General features: G+C 35.6%; 1 long non-coding RNA gene across 1 annotated transcript; it reads right to left on the reverse strand.

The window, feature by feature from the left end:
* LOC146907142 (uncharacterized) lies at nucleotides 1–1,091 on the reverse strand. The gene is made up of 3 exons (XR_015019360.1): nucleotides 784–1,091; nucleotides 608–680; nucleotides 1–153 (listed from the first exon to the last, which is right to left on the reverse strand). It is a non-coding gene; the product is annotated as an uncharacterized LOC146907142 (long non-coding RNA).
* Nucleotides 1,092–17,463: the final 16,372 nt, after the last annotated feature.

The following is a 17,463-nucleotide window of genomic DNA, read 5'->3' on the forward strand; positions in this document are numbered from 1 at the left end:
CTTGACATTTTTCCGAGGTCTCCATGCTGCTTGGGTCCCAATTAAGCTCCTAATGTGCTCCATAAGCACTTTTCTCCAAAACAACTTAACCACAACTTATGGCCTCTGCGTGTTCCGAATTCATTCCAAACTTCAACCGACACAACCAAACACCTATGAACAACTTTCAGGTCATTTACTCAGCAACTTAAACTTCAAAATCTCTTATTTTGCAATTTCCATGCCCAAACCCGTATAGCTTTTTCTGCAGATTTTCAGCACTAAAGTCCAACTTCTAATGCATTTTCTGAATTCATTTCTATTCCGAAATACATGAAACTTATATCCAAATTGAAGGGAATTTAGCATAGAATCTAAATATCCAATAATTACTTAATTCCAGGTTACACATTCAAACCCGTGACGAAAACATCACATATATGCCATTCAAATTACGTCTCAAAAATCATGAATTCCAATTTAGTCACTTATAACCACATCTAGCGGTTAATTCACAACAACAACAATTCATCAAGTTGTTATACCACTTTCCCATAATAATTTCTTAAATCCCAAGTCTATAATTTCCATCCATTCTCCAAAAATTCAAACTTAATAGTGAACTCACCTTGAATATGATTCCATAGCTCCTTATGCATCAAACAAATCACTACCACAATCACCACAACATAATTGCATTCCTAAAGCATAGAATTGAACAATTCAACAAAGTGACATTAGAGGTGATGGTGGTGGGGTTCAACCCTCATATGAAAAAAAAGAGGAAGAAAGTTTGAAGCTTACCTAGTTATTATTCCACACATGGTTGCTCCAAAAAGCAAGCTTAGATATTGGTTTCCTTGAGATTTAGAAGTTAAATGAAGAATTGGAAAAATGAGAGGAGAGGGGCGATTGAGCTAAATGGAGAAAAGGTGTGATTTTTGAAACTTGGCTCTTGCTTAAACCACTCCTAAGAACTCATATGCATGATTTTTGTAGTGATTCCATGAAAGATTGAATGAATTTGGAGGTTGGGATTCATGGTGGTGAAGGGTCGGTTATGGATAGAGGGAAGGAGGAGAAAAATGTTGATTTTTAGAGAGAGGAAGTATGTAGAAAAATGTAGAAAAACATGGACTTTGTAATTTAAATAATATTGAATGGCAAAGTTACCCTTTTACCCCTTGCTAAAAAAAAATCTTATGGATAATTTGAAAAATAGCTGACACGGATAAATGACAGTGTTGTTAAGCGGGATATTACAGGGGGTGTATTGAATTGAGATTTCATAAGATTTTAAAAGACTTTTTAAAAATAAAAAAGTCTTGTGGTATTCAATCAAGTCTTTTATAAAATATAAATAAATCTTGTGGTATTCAATCAAGACTTTTTGTTCAGGGCAATAAAATCCGGTGGTATTTAAATGAGACTTTGGCTGACTTTATTAAATGTCCGTTGGTATTCAAAAATATACAGATTTTAATGGATTCTTCTATGGAGTGAATTTTGTGAGACATTTTAATTAAAACTAGTATAGTGACCCGTGCCAAGCACGGGAAATAAAAAACTTTTTTGATCAAATGTATAGATTTTATATTATGTTATCTTAAAATTATAAATGTGGTTATAATTTAAATTTGATATGGAAAAAAATATGATCTTAATGTTGTTAATTTTGTATATATTTTGAAATATCTAAACATTGCACATAACGATTAAAGTATTTGGATTTATACTTATACTAATTATTTGTAGTATAAGATGTACTCATTGTTAAACTTAGCATATGTAATATTTATGCAAAAATACGCCGACGTACTGTATATTATTATTTGTTGACATAATATATTTTATTAATCATAAAAACTAAAAAGATTATATTTTTTTTATATAATAGTCAGTGTCAGATGTATACTCATAGCCTGTGAATGCAAACGTTAAATTTTTTATGGGTGTGTCTAAATATAGTTTGGGCTACAGAAACGTCGATTGTTATTTGTTTTTATTTTTTACAAAACCAATGGTCTAATGTAAATTTGTATTTTGGGGTAACAACGATGTAAAAAAAAAGTTCTGCGTATTGTTATACCTGAAAAGTGCATCAATTAAAAGTCAATGGCAGGAGGATCTGCTTATATAGAAATTGCGTGTCCTGTAATGACCAATACGTAGACATGGCAACGGGGCGGACCGGGGGCGGGTTTGAGAATCCCCGTCCCCGCCCCCGCTTCCATGCACTCGTACCCGCCCCCGCCTCCGTCCCCAAACCATATCATGGGTAAAACTTGAACACCCAACCCCGCCCTCAACTCCCAGCTCCGCCCCCACCCCCACCCACGAAAACTTTATTTTTTATAAAATATTTAAAAATGCATATTTTTTCATTTTTTCATAGCAACAAAAACACAATAATTATATTAATAATTATTTATCTAATAAACTTTTTTCAAAAGAGCAAAATAATTATAATAAATATGTTTCTAAAGAGTAATATTATATTAAAATAGGTTGGTACTTATGGAAATAAGATTATAAAATTTAAGAAAGAAAGTTTTAAAAAACGGGTACGGGGCGGGGGTGGGTGCGGGGCGGGAGTAAGCATACCCCGCACCCGCCCCCGTACTAAAACTCCAAATTTCCCCCACACCCGTACCCGCACCCGGTTAAATCGGCTTTTCCCCGTTAAATTCGGGGCGGGGGCGGCCGGGTCTTGCGGGGGCGGGGTTTGTTGCCATGTCTACCAATACGCCTTACAAAGAAATTAAAAAAGAAAAACGACTTCCAAACAATACGTAACTTTAGTTTTTTAAATTATAGCAATAACAATTCTAAAACATAGCCAATGATCATACTTTTTGAAAAACTTCACGATACACAACATTTTTGGTTTCCTTGCAAACATTATTATCTTCATCCAAGATGAGCAGCTTCAAACCTTTTCTAGAAGTAACTCGAGAGACAACGACATAGAGTTGTCCATGCGTGAACACGGGCTTAGGAAGACAAACTCCCACTCGAGATAAAGATTGACCCTGACTTTTATTAATTTTCATCGCAAAACAAAGCGTCAATGAAAATTGCATGCGTCTGAATTTGAAGGGTAGTTCTAGATCACTCGGAATAAGATTCATCCTGGGAATGAATACCCTGGTACCTGCCCTTTCTCCTGTAATTACAGTAGCAACTACCGTGCTCTTCCCTAGATGTGTAACTATCAGCCTCGTACCATTACACAGTCCATTGGACTGATCGATGTTTCTCATCAGCATAGCCGGACATCCCACCTTTAGTTTCAACCGGTGATTTGGAATTCCAGAGCTCTTAATACCATTAAGAAATTCTGTTGTGAAATACTCGCTTTGGACATCATAATTTTCACACGATCGACAAACAGAATCAGAGCTTAAATACTCTTTCTCTTCACTTGGTATCAGCGACATCATATATTCGTTAACATGTTCAACTAAATCAAGCGTTGGTGCGAGTATTCCCCTTTCTTGGAAAAATAGCTGGTCACCAATGTTATCATTCAAATCAGGATACACAAAGTTTATAATTGACATCAACGGATTTGTTGTGTCCGATATGAGCAAATATTCAGGAATTTCTACCTTCATTTCACCATTCTCATCCGAAGCGTCATTGTCGTCTCCAGTTGAGAGTATCCACTTGCCAAAATTAGGAATTTCTTCCTGCTCTGCATGCTCTGCAGGTACCAAAGATGCACCCAATCTCATATTAACAGTAAGCCTCAACAAATTACAATAAGCCCATATCTTTGATGAATTGATTGAGGCATCAACAATATCCTGCCTCGTTCCTTTTCGGACAACAGACAATATCTGCCTGAAATCACCACCTAAAACTACTGTCATTCCACCAAAAGGTCTAAACTCGTTTAGGGGATCATTCTTGGACATCACACATTGATCGGTCAACTGCCTCAAAGCACCATCGGTGCATCATTGGAGTCTCATCCCAAATTATCAACTTTGCAGCGCACACCAGGTCGGCCCTAGGACTATCATTTTCCATCGTAAGCGATGATGCCTCACTAATCTCAATAGCGACTGTCAGCGTCGAGTGCGTGGTTCTTCCACCTGGTAATAGAAAAGCCGCTATACCGCTGGATGCAACATTCAATACAATTAACCCCTTCGATCTAACAGCATCTGACAATGTTTTCCATATAAAGGTTTTTCCAGTACCACCGTAACCATATAAGAAAAAGAAACCACCGTCATCAGAACCAACGGACTCCATGATCTTGTCATGCACACATCTTTGTTCATCAGTCAACATCAGCGTGTGTCTTATCCAGTTCATCTTTGTTGTCATTTAGCTCATCAACGATAAGCTTGTTTGTGAAAGTTGGCATGTCTGCTGCATTTGGCCTGGGCATAGATTTGAAGTCAATAAGAGACCGTCCGTTTTCCTGAAGCAGCATTTCAATTTCAATCAAACACAGCTTCTTCAAGTCATCGTCACTGATACGCAGATCTGCATATTAAATATAAAGTCCCGAAATTAATATTAACACCTTTGCATGCATATGTGTGCACGTTGAAGAGAAAGATAAAATATTAGCTTTATATGAGAATTCTTTATATTTAAACATATCAGCTTAAAAAATGTAGAAAATGCTGAATGGTATCGTAGAGTTAGTAACTCTTGGTTTGTTCTTTACTATAATTTCCTCGTCCATGTCATTTGCACCCTGATGCTAAACTCGTCATCCCAGAATTCCAAGCAGTATTTGACTTGTGTTGCTTCAAAAACAACAACAAAGGAGTACGCAAAGAGAAGTGCAGTGGAGACAACACTAACAAAGCATATCTCAGTGGAGACATGTTTTTACTTTGAAGTTTTATGTTACCTCTTAATGCATTTTAAGTGCAGCTTTTCCTTTTAAAGTTGCATAATGACACGCCATTTGTTCTAATTCTCATCAATGACAATTGCAACATGTTCTGGCCTTAAAAAAAATATATCATTATGTCTTGAAACATGTCTATTTTGACTTCTGTCTTTGTCATAAAAACTAAAAATGATAGTAAGAGAATATATGCAATGCAACGGAAAAAATGATATTAAAGTTACGACTCAATTCTTAATCGAAAAAAGCTTCTTTCAGCTTAACTCAAACTAAAAAAATAAGCTTATTTGTAAAGGATTTCCCAAGCCATTATCTAATTAACGCGAAAATAAATAGATATAGAAACTGCTACAAAAAGATATCATGAATGCTCACTAATCTAGATAACGTGAAAACTTAATCAATTAAAGATCAGTTTTGTGGCGTTGATAGTAGGTCATGCATTAACCTTATGTTGTTTGCATTATTTGTAGGTGTGTTAGTGTCAGTTCTGCGCTGCTATTACGTGATGTAGCCGCTGGCTGGGAGGCTTTTGTGTGTGCATAATTGTTGTTGCGTCCGCTTGGCTTTTCTGTTTTTTAGTTGTAGGTATTTTAGCCTGTTGTAGTGCAGCTTTGCTGCTGTGCAGCTGCGATTTTTTAGAGGATCTTTGTGGGCATTAGGTTGTGAGACAGGGGTACTCTCGTGTAGGCAGCACCACGGTTTGTCGTGGTACTTTGCTGGGTTTGGTCTTTGATTAAGGCAACCTAGTGTACACCTCGGCCTCATGATTATTGCACCCGACCCTTGTATATGAATTTACCATCCACATATATCTCCCTTAGATCATACCCCTATTCAAGCCTTCAAAACACTCCCTACATTCACATTTAGGTTCCCTCGTAGAAAAATATTTTCTCCTAGTGGTATATTTAGAATTAAGCCTCCTAAATCATCCCAAAATTTACTTTTAAAGTTTTTTTTAACCCTGCCCAGGGTGTATAAGCACTAATGATATTAAAGATGTATTGTTCCACTATAACTTTTAGGAATATGATATGATCTTCTATCCTTTTCACATCTATAATATCCTTCTTTCATTCCTCATCAACAATAATGTCTACCCTATTTGTCGGTCTAACTTATAACACTAAAGACGTATTGTTACACTATAAATTGTATAACTATGATATGATGTCCTATCCTCTTTACATATACAACATCCTTCTTTGATTCCGTATTCACTATGATGTCTACCTCATTTCTCGTTCTAACTTTATTAGTGTACCAATTCTAAAACCTTGAACTATCTAATTCTTTCGCCCTTTCATCCACCCACTTAATTTCATGATGTTAAAGATGTATTGTTCCACTACACTTTTTAGGAATATGATCTCCTATCCTTTTCACATCTATAATATCCTTCTTTCATTCCTCACCAACAATAATGTCTACCCTATTTGTCTGTCTAACTTGTAACACTAAAGACGTACTGTTACACTATAAATTGTATAGATATGATATGATGTCCTATCCTTTTTGCATATACAATATCCTTCTTTGATTCTGTATTCATTATAATGTCTACCTCATTTCTCGATCTAACTTTGTTAGTGTACCAATTCTTAAACCTTGAACTATCTAATTTTTTCGCCATTTAATCCAACCACTTATTTTCCTATATGCACGTACAATAATCTTCCTTCTAGTCATAGCACCAACTATTTCAATATATTTTTCTATAAGAGTGTCTATATTCCATGTTCCAAAACTGATCATACTCTCTTGTACTAACTTCTTTATCCACACATCATTTTTAGAGGTCCATATTACACCTCAAAATGAATGTGATACAAATAACATACATTTTGCCCAAACCATGGGTCGTTTATGCGTATGATGGTTTACCGAAAATTATCATTGATAGTTGAAAGACCAATTTTAAAATGCTATATTGTGGTAGCAAAATATTTGCATTGATTTTGCTAGGCTGTATTTTTTATTCATTGTTTGAAAAATGGAATATGTTATTTAGTATATCAATAATATTAATGGGATTTATACTGTCTTCAATAATTTTTATTTTTAATCCAAAAGTGGGCAATTAGAGTATCACCTCACCAAAATATATTAAATAAAAAATATATACAATAGAAAAAGAGGAGAGACCAAACCAAAACTCTCAGAAATTTAAGAATCTAAAGTTTGATAAACCAAACTTGTTTCCAACAGAATACTCACTAATTTGGGCAGAGATGCTATTGCAGTTAGTATAATCATTAAGAGTCAGACCTAAATTTGCTAAAGCATATAAGCAAAAATTTAATTCTCTATAAATATAAGAAAATATAACTTTCATAAGCATATATGTTCCAAATTTGTTAAACACTCATACAAACTTCTATAAGTAGCTAGCATTTCTCTTCATAGATTTCTAAAACTTTTTTATATATACATTCAAAAAAAAACTTTTTTTATATATGTTTAAAATTATATTTGTATAAAATTTGTTAAACACTCGTACGAACTTCTTATCGAAGTCAAATATCTCAAAATTCAATAATTTTTTATATACACTTAAAATTATGTTTGTATAAAATTTATTTAATAAAACACTGATAAAAATGTCTCAAGTAAGGCGAATATCTGTAAAGATTAAAACCAGTTTATATGTGATTAATGAATTAAAATCACTTGATTCTCCTTTATTTCTCCATTAAATATCTAAGGTATTTTATTAATGATATTAAATCGATTTAAACAAAATAAAATCATTTAAATAATGTGATTCTCATTACCTGTATAGGAGTAAAGTAGCCATTAAGGAGAATATCTTCATTAATATTAAAATGTGATTAATGATTTAGAAATTTTTTAAAATGTGATTCTCATTATATATATATATATATAAACACAGCCCTCTCATTAAGGAGAATATCTTCATTAATATTAAAATGTGATTAATGATTTAGAAATTTTTTATTACATTAATATCATTTGTTTTTTTTTATGGTCCTTTTGAATATTTGTATTTCTTCATCAGTTTGAAAACAAATCTTTATTGTTTGATGGTGAACAACGAAGACTATATATTTTTTTTTTTTGCAAAAGAGTAGGTAGCAAGGAGCTAACCTACCAAAATATATATAACTGGAAGAAAGAGAAAACAAGATGGAGGGGACACAGCCAAGACTCCACCAAATCAAAAGGTAACAAACCTAAAGGAGGGCAAACCAAGCAGGTTCTTTACAAAAGAAGCCCCAATAAAACTAGGCATGTCTACCCACGAAGACTATATATAGAACTTGAGATTCTTAAAATGCTTTTCCAAAGAATAAATATTTACACCAACAACACAACACGATAAGAAAGTGGTACACACCATATTATTGTAGCCAATATACATATGATTTACTAATAAATCATTGAATGTCTACACATGACAATTGTCCACAAGTTCATTATGAATATTTCTAAAAAAAAATAATCATTATAAGCAGTGGTAGATGTGAATCCTTTAGTTATTTTCGTTTTTTTATTAAAAAATTGATAAAATTTGTCATTTATTATTCTTAATGATTATCGAAAAATAATAATTATTCTTGCTTTTTTTTAGGCATTTTATACTTACTTGTATAAAACTTATAAATATTACCATGTATTGGACCATGTGAGATTGAATCCGTAATCCTTATTTGTAAATGATAAAAAGCGAATTACTCCTTTGATATTATACCAAAAATATATTATCTATTGAGTATATGTGTCTGCAATTAAATGCTCAAAAGATCTGCTCATAGCAATTATGTTTTGTCTTAAGCCAATAGCTTCTTTTGTTTAATGAGTCAATTGATTTTTGAAATTATTGTGAGACCATTATTAGTTAAATTTTACTTAGACTCAGGTCAAACTCCATACTATCATAGACCTTCCATAGAAACTGGAGGGTCAGCACAAAAAATCATTATCATTCAAAATTATTATTTGAGAGTTTAGATTATCGGAAATTAAGAAAGTAACTTTTTTTTACATATATTACTTCAAAAAACCTTTTTTACATATATATTGTAACACCCCGTTCTCCCAACAGCGTAATATTAGTTAATTTAATCAGAGTAACCACACAACGGAGTGTCACGCTGCTAATCAAAATTTCATAAATAGGAAATATCTATTTATTTAAATACCAACATTTAAATTATCTTACAAACTGCAGCGGAATAATTCTTTAAAATATAAATTTAACCAAATTCAACATCAATAAAAATCTTGGCACAAAGGCCACAACATAATTCAACTTTATTCTAATAGCAAGTCCTTTCCAAAATATGTGATACATAAAAGAAATGAGAAGACACTCGCTACGATCCCCATCCTAATATGTATCAGAGCCCTAGACACTTGAGCCAATCAACCTACAAGCCATCATTACCTGCACATTACCCACGGTCGAGGCAACATATACGCAGAAGGGGTGAGAAACTTATCCAATAATAATAATATATAATTCATCGAATTAATGAAAACACAACATATCACAACATGCATCATTAATAAAGTATATAAATAAATACATAAGCAACAACATAATTAATTTCAGCAACAAGGTACAACAACAACAACAACAACATTATCCACAACGACACCGACAACTCGACAATGCTACAACTACAACAACGACTCAACAATGCTACGACAACAACAACGACTCAACAATGCTACGACAACAACAACTACTCAACAATGCTACGACAACAACAACTATGCATCATGCAGGTGGTACCAATCTACGCGCGTTGAATGCTAAGCATTCCAGGGCATAAGCCCCCAACAATTTGGATGGTTAAAGCATCCCAGGGCATAAGCCCCCAACAGGTGAATGATAAACATTCCAGGGCATAAGCCCCCAACGGGTTGAATGATGAACATTCCAGGGCATAAGCCCCCAACAGATGTGAGTATGCAAATGGACTCAACTTGTGTATATCAACATACAACTTCAACAGCGACTACAACAACAACATATGTGCCTAAAACAATTATGACACACTCCCCAACTTTGACATTAGATGATACAACAACGTCAACAACGGAATCAACAACATAACATATATTTATAAATCAATTACATTCAGCTCAAGTCTAAAACATCCCCCAAAAGCAATTAAGTTTTGATCAATAGAACATAAGTCAAATATCCATAAAACACCTCAACTAAAGCCCTAACACTTAAGTTTGAAGTTGGGAAACCAACCATAAGTTTTAGGACTAACTTGGGATTAGTTATGCTAAGTTTTCTTAAATTTTGCTAAAGACCCACTTGGACTATTTTTATCATAACTCAAAATCTACAAATCTTTTCCACTCCAAACCAAGGCCATTAGAAAGCTAACTCAATTATCTACAACTTTTATGTTTACACCGAAAGCTAATTCAAAACAGAAACGGGCGAAAAAGTGAGTGTTTTCCAGTTTTGACTGACAGGAAATCGGGGCCCGATTTCGGCAGTTCGGGGCCCGATTTTTGTCGAACCAAAGCTGAAAAATCAGCTCAGAATTCGGGGCCCGATTTTGGCAGTTCGGGGCCCGATTTTGGACATTCACAGCTTACGGGAAAGACCAGTTTTCACTCCAAAAACCCAATTTTTGATCCCCCAATCACCCAAAATGAATTAGAACAATGTTTACAGGTTTAGTATACATCATAGGGGTAAAACAACCTATATTCATACAATTAAACAACATGTTTTATCATAAATTATCATCTAACATAACCTCTCAAACCCTAAACTCAAGAACAACAATTTCATCAATTTTCAAATTATATATCAAGATTATTGAAAGGAATCCCACCCTTACCTTAATTCAGCAACACCAAACGACAAGCTACCGCAATCGATTCCTTCCTAGCTCTCTCTTTGCCTCTTCTAGGTTTTCTCTCCAAAAGCAGGTTTTCTTCTAATGTTTTCACGTGAAAATGTTTCTCTCCCTTTTTCTTTCTTTTTACTTCAAAAATATCTCTCTTTTCTTTTCTCACCCAACTCCCTTAATTTCTATTAATTTCCACTTAATTCCCATTAACCAAAAATAAATACTATTTCTATAATATTTCTATTTCTCATATTATTTCTATCAAATAATAACAACATTCATTTAAATAATACACAACCCCAATATTCATATAATAAAATTGCATCATAACATATTTCATATAAAAATCATATAAAACATATATTTCACATAAAATCATTTATATAGCAATTAAAGTCATATATAAAATATTCACACATCTACTAAAATATTAGAATAAAAATGGGGCGTTACAACTCTCCCCAACTTATAGAATATCGTCCTCGAAATATTACCTCAAGTAAACAACTCAGGATAAGACTCCTGCATCTTACTCTCCAACTCCCAAGTAAGACTTTCACCAGCTGCTCCCCCCCAAACAACTCTCACTAGAGGTATCTCCTTGCCTCTCAACGTCTTCACCTTGCGATCATCAATCCTCAAAGGTAAAGTTTCTACCGTAAGGTTGTCTCTAACTTGCACATCATCTCTAGGAATGACATGTGAAGGATCCGCTACATACTTCCGAAGTTGCGACACATGAAACACATCATGCAAGTTCGAAAGATGTGGTGGCAAACCAACTCTATAAGCCACTGTGCCAATTCTCTCAGATATTTGATAAGGACCAATAAACTTCGGAGTCAACTTCTTGGACTTCAATGCACGACCCACACCGGTCATAGGAGTGACTCTCAAGAACACATGGTCACCCTCTTGAAACTCAAGGTCCTTCCTACGCTTGTCATGATAACTCTTCTGTCGACTCTGCGACGCTTTCATATGCTCTCTTATCATCTTGACCTTTTCTGTAGTCTGCTGAACTATTTCAGGCCCCAACACAATACTTTCACCCGACTCAAACCAACATAAATGAGTCCTACACCTTCGACCATATAAAGCTTCGAAAGGTGCCATACTAATACTCGAGTGGTAACTATTGTTGTACGTGAACTCTATCAATGGTAGGTGACTGTCCCAAGCTCCACCTTGCTCAAGTACACACACCCTCAACAAGTCTTCTAATGATTGAATCGTTCTTTCTGACTGACCATCTGTTTGCGGATGATACGCTGAACTCAACTTCAACTGAGAGCCCAAAGCTTCTTGCAAGCTCTTCCAAAATCTCGAAGTGAACCTCGGATCCCTATCCGACACAATACTCGATGGAACACCATGCAACTTCACAATATTATGAATATAGATCTCCGCCCACTGAGTTACTGAATAGGTGATATTAATCGGAATGAAGTGTGCCGACTTCGTCAATCTATCGACAATAACCCAAATGGCATCATGCCCTCTTTGCGTGTTTGGTAAACTCGTCACAAAGTCCATGGAGATGCTATCCCATTTCCATTCCGGCACATCTAATGGTGTCAACAAACCAGCAGGCTTCTGATGTTCAACTTTCGATTTCTGACAAGTCAAACATGCATAAACAAATTGTGCGACATCACGCTTCAATCCAGACCACCAAAACAGTTTCTTCAAGTCATGATACATCTTTGTAGCTCCCGGATGGATACTCAAGCTACTTCTGTGACTCTCTTCTAAAATCAACTTTTTCAATTCATCGTTATCAGGGATACAAATCCTGCCTCGGAATCTCAACACTCCTTGATCATCAACCTGAAAATCACCATCTGCATTCTGATTACTAGCAACCATCAAGTCTACAAATTTCACATCAACCTCCTGGGCTTCTTTGATACTCTTCAAGAAATCATTATTAATTTTCAACATACCCAACTGCACACTCTGAGGTGCCAATTCACAAACAAGGCTTAAGTCTCTAAACTGTTCCAGCAATTCAAATTCTTTCACCATCATAGCCGACATGTGCAATGTTTTCCTACTCAAGGCATCTGCAACCACATTGGCTTTACCCGGATGATAATTCAAGCCAAAATCATAATCTTTTAACAACTCAAGCCACCTTCTCTGCCTCATATTCAACTCTTTTTGATCAAATAAATATTTCAGACTCTTATGATCACTAAACACTTCAAATCTGGAACCGTACAAATAGTGTCTCCAAATTTTCAACACAAAAACCACAGCAGCCAACTCTAAATCATGTGTAGGATAATTCTTCTCATGTATTCTCAATTGTCTTGAAGCATAAGCCACTACCTTGCCATCTTGCATAAGCACACCACCTAAGCCTAACTTGGACGCATCACAATATACAACAAAAGGTTTATCCGGCTCTGGTAAAATCAAAATTGGAGCCGTCGTCAATCTTCGCTTCAACTCATTGAAATTATTCTCACACTGAGCATCCCACACAAAAGCTTTACCTTTACAGGTCAACTGAGTCAATGGAAGTGCCAACTTCGAAAATCCTTCGATAAATCTTCTGTAATAACCAGCCAAACCAAGAAAACTTCTGATCTCCGTAACTTACTTAGGAGTCTCCCATTGCGATACCACTTCTACTTTCGACGGGTCAACTGCAATACCACTACCAGAAATAATATGGCCAAGAAAACTTACTTCACTTAACCAGAACTCGCACTTTGATAGTTTTGCATACAATTTCTTTTCTTTCAGCACCTGTAAAACAATCTTCAAATGTTCTGCATGCTCTTCTTCAGTCTTAGAATAAATCAAAATATCGTCAATAAACACAACAACAAATTTATCTAGAAAAGCATGAAAAATTCTGTTCATATACTCCATGAACACTCCAGGCGCATTAGTAACACCGAAAGGCATCACTTTATATTCATAGTGTCCATACCGTGTCCTAAATGCCGTCTTTTGCATATCTTCATCCTTCACCTTAATCTGATGGTAACCTGACCTCAAATCAATTTTACTAAACACACGTGCACCCACTAGCTGATCCATCAAATCGTCAATTCTCGGAAGTGGATACCTATTCTTTATCGTCACTTTATTCAACTGACGGTAATCTATGCACAATCTCATGCTACCATCCTTCTTCTTCACCAACAATATCGGCACTCCCCAAGGTGAGACACTCGGTCTTACAAACTTCTTATCAAGCAATTCTTCCAACTGCTTCTTCAATTCTACCAACTCGGAGGCTGACATACGGTAAGGAGCCATCGACACAAGCTTCGTACCCGGAACAAGGTCAATTGAAAATTCAACCTCCCTCTCTGGTGGCACATCAGGAATCTCATCAGGAAAAACTTCTGGAAATTCGTTTACATCCGGCAACCTATCAATCACAGCCTGATTCTACACAGACAAATACGCCATCAAGGAAAACATTAAGTTCCCTTCATGTTCCAACTGCTTCAGCTGCTTAGTAGTCAAAAACCCCGCTCCACTTTCTTCTTCAGCAGAAGAAAAATACACCGACTTACTAAAACAATTAATATGAACATGGTTGTACTCCAACCAGTTCATACTAAGGGCTACACAACAAACAACAAACAGGACAACAAGGACAATACAAAATTGTCACACAACGCTACTAGGCTCGACACGACTCTACTAATTGGCCGGACGGACCGACCTGCTCTGATACCAATTGTAACACCCCGTTCTCCCAATAGCGTAATATTAGTTAATTTAATCAGAGTAACCACACAACGGAGTGTCACACTGCTAATCAAAATTTCATAAATAGGAAATATCTATTTATTTAAATACCAACATTTAAATTATCTTACAAACTGCAGCGGAATAATTCTTTAAAATATAAATTTAACCAAATTCAACATCAATAAAAATCTTGGCACAAAGGCCACAACATAATTCAACTTTATTCTAATAGCAAGTCCTTTCCAAAATATGTGATACATAAAAGAAATGAGAAGACACTCGCGACGATCCCCATCCTAATATGTATCAGAGCCCTAGACACTTGAGCCAATCAACCTACAAGCCATCATTACCTGCACATTACCCACGGTCGAGGCAACATATACGCAGAAGGGGTGAGAAACTTATCCAATAATAATAATATATAATTCATCGAATTAATGAAAACACAACATATCACAACATGCATCATTAATAAAGTATATAAATAAATACATAAGCAACAACATAATTAATTTCAGCAACAAGGTACAACAACAACAACAACAACATTATCCACAACGACACCGACAACTCGACAATGCTACAACTACAACAACGACTCAACAATGCTACGACAACAACAACTATGCATCATGCAGGTGGTACCAATCTACGCGCGTTGAATGCTAAGCATTCCAGGGCATAAGCCCCCAACAATTTGGATGGTTAAAGCATCCCAGGGCATAAGCCCCCAACAGGTGAATGATAAACATTCCAGGGCATAAGCCCCCAACGGGTTGAATGATGAACATTCCAGGGCATAAGCCCCCAACAGATGTGAGTATGCAAATGGACTCAACTTGTGTATATCAACATACAACTTCAACAGCGACTACAACAACAACATATGTGCCTAATACAATTATGACACACTCCCCAACTTTGACATTAGATGATACAGCAACGTCAACAACGGAATCAACAACATAACATATATTTATAAATCAATTACATTCAGCTCAAGTCTAAAACATCCCCCAAAAGCAATTAAGTTTTGATCAATAGAACATAAGTCAAATATCCATAAAACACCTCAACTAAAGCCCTAACACTTAAGTTTGAAGTTGGGAAACCAACCATAAGTTTTAGGACTAACTTGGGATTAGTTATGCTAAGTTTTCTTAAATTTTGCTAAAGACCCACTTGGACTATTTTTATCATAACTCAAAATCTACAAATCTTTTCCACTCCAAACCAAGGCCATTAGAAAGCTAACTCAATTATCTACAACTTTTATGTTTACACCGAAAGCTAATTCAAAACAGAAACGGGCGAAAAAGTGAGTGTTTTCCAGTTTTGACTGACAGGAAATCGGGGCCCGATTTCGGCAGTTCGGGGCCCGATTTTTGTCGAACCAAAGCTGAAAAATCAGCTCAGAATTCGGGGCCCAATTTTGGCAGTTCGGGGCCCGATTTTGGACATTCACAGCTTACGGGAAAGACCAGTTTTCACTCCAAAAACCCAATTTTTGATCCCCCAATCACCCAAAATGAATTAGAACAATGTTTACAGGTTTAGTATACATCATAGGGGTAAAACAACCTATATTCATACAATTAAACAACATGTTTTATCATAAATTATCATCTAACATAACCTCTCAAACCCTAAACTCAAGAACAACAATTTCATCAATTTTCAAATTATATATCAAGATTATTGAAAGGAATCCCACCCTTACCTTAATTCAGCAACACCAAACGACAAGCTACCGCAATCGATTCCTTCCTAGCTCTCTCTTTGCCTCTTCTAGGTTTTCTCTCCAAAAGCAGGTTTTCTTCTAATGTTTTCACGTGAAAATGTTTCTCTCCCTTTTTCTTTCTTTTTACTTCAAAAATATCTCTCTTTTCTTTTCTCACCCAACTCCCTTAATTTCTATTAATTTCCACTTAATTCCCATTAACCAAAAATAAATACTATTTCTATAATATTTCTATTTCTCATATTATTTCTATCAAATAATAACAACATTCATTTAAATAATACACAACCCCAATATTCATATAATAAAATTGCATCATAACATATTTCATATAAAAATCATATAAAACATATATTTCACATAAAATCATTTATATAGCAATTAAAGTCATATATAAAATATTCACACATCTACTAAAATATTAGAATAAAAATGGGGCGTTACAACTCTCCCCAACTTATAGAATTTCGTCCTCGAAATATTACCTCAAGTAAACAACTCAGGATAAGACTCCTGCATCTTACTCTCCAACTCCCAAGTAAGACTTTCACCAGCTGCTCCCCTCCAAACAACTCTCACTAGAGGTATCTCCTTGCCTCTCAACGTCTTCACCTTGCGATCATCAATCCTCAAAGGTAAAGTTTCTACCGTAAGGTTGTCTCTAACTTGCACATCATCTCTAGGAATGACATGTGAAGGATCCGCTACATACTTCCGAAGTTGCGACACATGAAACACATCATGCAAGTTCGAAAATGTGGTGGCAAACCAACTCTATAAGCCACTGTGCCAATTCTCTCAGATATTTGATAAGGACCAATAAACTTCGGAGTCAAGTTCTTGGACTTCAATGCACGACCCACACCGGTCATAGGAGTGACTCTCAAGAACACATGGTCACCCTCTTGAAACTCAAGGTCCTTCCTACGCTTGTCATGATAGCTCTTCTGTCGACTCTGCGACGCTTTCATATGCTCTCTTATCATCTTGACCTTTTCTGTAGTCTGCTGAACTATTTCAGGCCCCAACACAATACTTTCACCCGACTCAAACCAACATAAAGGAGTCCTACACCTTCGACCATATAAAGCTTCGAAAGGTGCCATACTAATACTCGAGTGGTAACTATTGTTGTACGTGAACTCTATCAATGGTAGGTGACTGTCCCAAGCTCCACCTTGCTCAAGTACACACACCCTCAACAAGTCTTCTAATGATTGAATCGTTCTTTCTGACTGACCATCTGTTTGTGGATGATACGCTGAACTCAACTTCAACTGAGAGCCCAAAGCTTC

Source organism: Medicago sativa, chromosome 7, assembly GCF_051527215.1.
Source record: "Medicago sativa cultivar Bolivia chromosome 7, Bolivia_mono, whole genome shotgun sequence".
Taxonomy (NCBI): domain Eukaryota; kingdom Viridiplantae; phylum Streptophyta; class Magnoliopsida; order Fabales; family Fabaceae; genus Medicago; species Medicago sativa.